The sequence below is a fragment of the Lathamus discolor genome, chromosome 2 (assembly GCF_037157495.1).
Source record: "Lathamus discolor isolate bLatDis1 chromosome 2, bLatDis1.hap1, whole genome shotgun sequence".
Lineage (NCBI taxonomy): Eukaryota > Metazoa > Chordata > Aves > Psittaciformes > Psittacidae > Lathamus > Lathamus discolor.
The window spans coordinates 14,913,480-14,918,742 of record NC_088885.1 but is presented as its reverse complement, the minus strand read 5'-3'; positions in this window follow the sequence as shown (position 1 = coordinate 14,918,742).

Below are 5,263 nucleotides of genomic sequence, written 5' to 3'. Positions count from 1 at the left end.
GATATGGTTTCTTGTCTTTTGTTCTGCATTTTGTGTCAACTTAGGATACAGATTAAACAAGGCTTGATAATGCTGTGTGGATAATAAAGTCAGCATTTGCCTGTCTTCTTGGGAGCCTTGTCTTCCCTGAGAATTTGTCTGTGGTTACACAGGGTGGCAAAGCAGAGTGAGTTGTCCAGCTTCCTCTTGTGCCAGCTTTGGCGCTCGCTGGGGTCATGGTGAGATGGTTTAAGGAGAGAAACAGGATTGACTTTGTCTAGATTTCTGGCAGGTTTTGCCCTCTGAAATAATGTGCCATGTGGCTGGTTGAATGTCAATGTTGGCACAGCAAAAGGAGTAGGACTACAAAGCTCTTGCAGCAAAAATCATTTCATCGTGATTGTCAGGGAGTGCCACCAAAAATTTGTCAGCATTTTAAGATGGTAAGCGTATGAAATGTCATTTTGTTAACTACTTCTCAATGTCAGTGCCAGGAACTATTATCAAGTAATTAAAAGAAACGCACACATCTAGCTATTTTAAGAGCTTGGTACAATAAATGAGGAGAAATGGGTGACAAAACAAATTCTCAGTGGTTATTGCTCAATACTTCTTATCCATTGTTTTATTCACAAATTGCAGTTGAAAACTCTCAGTAAAATGGAAGCAGAGCATCTGAAACACTCAAGTTAACATTCCAATTCTGATGATGTTACTGGGATTTATGGGTGATCCAGACCAATTAGGGAACGTTAAGAAAATTGTTCTCTGTAAACCAAAATGCCGAAGTCTCAACATGGAGAACTCTTGGTATTCTTAATTTTGTTTTTGTTCTTTCAAAATTAATGAGTCATGCAGAAATAGGCAACTGGATGCGAAAGTGTAGGAAATGGCCACAGGTCTGGTTGTGGAGGCATTCAGGCTCGGGGAGTTACACTAATGGGAAGGGAGAGGGAAGAGGTGGCTACTTCTTGCCAGGTTATGGGATTTGTGGCCAATAATTGCAAAGGGTCACTAAGTTAGCAAAGCGGCTGGGGAGAAGTTCAACAAACATGTTGCCTGCAAGCTGGAAAGAAGCATCTTAATCTGTACCTTGGAGACTGTTTTTCGAGCAGTCAGACCTAACAACCTGACAATCCTGTTTGTCGCGAGCCCATGTGAATCTCTAAGTGGCAACAGTGAGGTGTGGTGCGTTTTGTGCTTTATGCTGACTGATGTGATTCAGTCTGTTTGAAGAACAGGTGACAGCAGTAATTCTTGCTGTATTGGACATACCAGTTTCTATGCAGTGAGTGAATAATCATAGTAAGGTTTGGGTTGGGAGGGACCCTAAAGTTCATCCAGTTCCAACCCCCTGCCATGGGCAGGGACACCTTCCACTAGAGCAGGTTGCTCCAAGCCCCCTCCAACCTGGCCTTGAACACTGCCAGGGATGGGGCAGCCGCAGCTTCTCTGGGCACCCTGTGCCAGGGCCTCAGCACCCTCACAGGGAAGAATTTTATTGTCAGTCCTGAATTGGGACAGATAATTTGTATTTATTTCCTCATTTGTGTATTTTTTGTAGTATTACTGTTTTTTAACTGAGACCTATTGGGCAGAGATCTCTGTGTTAGTAGTCTGTAACTTCGTGGCTTGTGTTCTGCTCGAGGATGGAAGCCTTGTCTGCTTTGTTGTCAAGGGATTCAGGAGCATGATTTTTATAAGCTCCTGATTCTGTTTATGAAATGAAATAGCCTGTGTAACTCATACTGTGTCTCTAGACACAGCTGGTTAAGTAGATCCATACTTTCTATAGTCATTTCTCTATTTTCTCTAGTTCTAGATCAGGGATCACACGCATAGTGACAGCGCTGATCAAATTAAAGTTTTGCAACAAGGTAAAAATAAGTCAACCTAAGTAACAAAGCTTAGTGTTACTTTATGCTGGTCTACAGTATGATACAATGAGTTCTGGTTGTATCGAGGGGAATATTTAAGTGATGAGTTTAGCCAAACCTGACAGTTCATCTGTGGTTTTGTATAGCCTCAATCCTAGGCATAGGCTATGGAGTGCAAGATAACACTTGCTCTTAAATGTACTGTGTTCCCAAATGCTTCGAAGAAGTGGCCACAAGAAGCTCACCAGAGTTTCTACGCAGGCTAACCTGAGACTGTGTGTAATGGAGAATGTGCACCAGATGACAACAGCCAGAGATGTACTGGTTTACGTGTTGGGTCAAAAGAATGAGCGAGGGTGAGAGTGTGTGTGTAAAGATGGTGGCCATGAGGTGAGGTTTATTAAGGCAATACCACTTTGTCATTTGGCCTGTATGGCTCTACCTCAAACCTGTAATGACATTAAGCCTTTGGTCTCACTGTACTTACCAAGTGTTTGGCTGTGGTGCTGCCTGGTACAGCAGAGGTGTGACCCAGCCAGCTGATGAACGCGTTTTGGGAAAGCACAGGATGAACAGCAAGGTGTACTTACACCATTGCTGCAGCTTACTGTGGGGCTGCTGTGCTTAGCTGCCGCAGTCCTCTAGATCTGAGGTGAATTCTCTGCACCAGAGAAGGAAAACAACCGGGATAAACACTTTCTGTTGCTTTCCTTCTACTGCTTTCTATACACAAAATGAAACATCCATTTAAAAACCTGTCAGATACACCCGTGGCCTTGAAAAGGCCAGGAGCCACTTCAGCAGGTCTGTTGGGTTCCATGAGGAAGTGAGAGACCACCTTACGCACCCCTTGTTCTAGCAGCTGGGGTTACATCTGGTATCTAACAGCAGATCTCTTTCACATTCAGATTAACAACCAAATTTATTTGACGGACCATGAATGAAGATCTTCCTTAACCAAGATGTGCAAACCCTTCTTTAAACCAGTTCTTGTGCAAGCTGGAACTTGATGATCTTGAAGTCCTTTCCAACCCTAACTAGTCTATGATTCTAAGTGGCTGCAGTGCAGAAGGCTAGCTGTGCTTCCTGCGTAAAACACTTTTTAAGCTTAAAAAGCAGTTATTTTCCTTCTTTCCAACCTTTGATATTCTTCAATTTCTTCTTTTGTTTTTGGGGGGCTCTCTGACCTCAAAGGTGTCTGATGCTTTGGGGATCAAGAGCAGAGAACTGTGGTCACCAAAACCCAGACTGATTGACTGTTCCACCATCCCCATCTGTGATTCCACCCTTATCCTCCTCCCAGTACCTCCCTGGGAGCAGGGCTCATGTTCTCTGCACAGCATCTCAAACACAGTACTTACGATCTGCCGTATTTTCAGGCTCATGCCAACCCAGTCCCTAACATATGAAATAGAGCGTCAGCAGCACAGGCACAAGTGATAACCCTCCAAGATGTTTCTGTATCTCTGTCTTTCAAGATTTATCCCAACGGAAAGTACTGACAAACAACTGCTGAAGTTGCATAGATGTATCATAGGAGCTTGCCTAGGTCTTTCTATTAGCTTTAAATGAAAAACAAAACCCCACATATAAACTCATTGGGGTAGAGCAACAGATCAGTGCTGTGCAGAGAGCAGTCCTGCAGATCTCTAGATGGAGGGACCACAGGCTGCTTTGACCCCTCTCTTTCACTGCTCCATTTTCACTCCTGTTCTCAGCACGATGATAACTAGCCAAGCTTTTACAGGTTTGGTATGTGGATCCAAGGTTATTTACAGCAGTTCTTCAATGACTGTAAGCTGGCCCTCTCTGTATCACAGCAGAACCCTTTTAAACTCATGGAGATAAAAAGAACCTGAAGGATGGCTAAAGGTAACTGGTGTTCATACCCTACGTGACACTGGACTTTAATAATTCACAGTGGCTCCGTATCTTATATGGGCTCTGCAAGCAGACACCCAGCTCCCGCAGCAGGGCAGGAAAGAAGAGCCACTGAATGCTGATGACTAAATCACGGTTGATGTGTGGTTCTGCTACACTGGCAACACAGACCTTTACAAACGTTGTGTAGTACCAAACCTCCCAACAAACACACCAAATGCCTTCATCAGGGAACATCTGACCGGTTGATGGCTTCATGTGCTCTCCTGGGATATTTTGGAATGACCTCTGTTGATGGCCACAGAATGGATGGCTTGGGCAGTAGCTGCTGTCTCCTGCTTTCACAGTCTAACACGTTTTCCTAATGCTCCTGTTTTTCTTCTGCTCCTTGCTCTGGATGGCAGTTTTCCCTTTTCCCCAGGCTACAGGTTTCAGTGCAGGACTGGGCAGAGGAGCAACACCATGGGAACAGGAGGTGATCGGTTTCACACTGAAAAATCCTACCTGCCAAATCCCGTGGTTACTTTGCACCTGAATTCCGCCTGGTTGAGGATCCTCTCTTCCATAAGGAGCTGCCAGTCCGGATTCCTAGGTTCTGGCTTTAACAGTATCGTGTAGTAAATGCTTAGAAATTGGTCTCTTAAAAGAAACAGAAAAAAAAGACCCCCAACAACAACAAAACAACCCCCGAACCCCCAAGGTTTTAACAGTGCTTCGAATACAGCTCCGGTGTGACACTTACTTCCATAGTTCCACAGGGCATGAACACTTCTCACAGTTTTTCACCTTCCTTCGGAGCAATTAATGCACTTTCGAGGAAGGTTAGTTACAGGTAGCCAAGTTTCCCATTAGCAGAGCACTGACTGCCCCACTGTTGCCCCTAGCCAGGTAGAGGGATGCTGCTCAGCACCCCTTGTTCTCATTGGCTTTCTTTCCCCCCCATTGCAGGGGGTGATGCACATGATAGTGCACTGAATGCTCTGCTCTCCTTGGCCAGAAGAGAAGGGGGAAAAGCAGAGATAATAGGTCCTAGCCTGCATTTCGTGTTCCAAAGCCTTTCCTCCTCGTGTATCAGTGCACATCTGACCAGTAAAGATGCCAGCTCTTCCCAGGGGACCATGACAAGGGAACATCTAGCAGACCTGCTGTGCCTTTGGAGCGGGTAAGGAAGGGTTATTTGCCGAGCTGAAGACTATCAAGGTGTGTCAAGGTGTGCTTCACAGGTTTACGACAGCATAAGTCGTAATTACAAGTGGCTAATGCCAAATCTTCCTGTTGAGCAATGGCAGCGGAGGTAACTGCAGCTGTTGCTGCACAGCCAGGGTAGCTCTGGCCCTCTGCAATGCAGCTGGCTCTCCCAGCCGTGTTTGATACCAGCGCATTAGCTGCTAGCACTTCAAGGGAAAAGGCAGCAAAAATTAAGCTTCACTAAACACCAGAATTCTAGTGCTGGGCTCACACTCGCCGTGGAACACAAAGTGCAGGGATCTTTCCTTGTTTCAAAATGAGACATCCTTTCAAAGTCC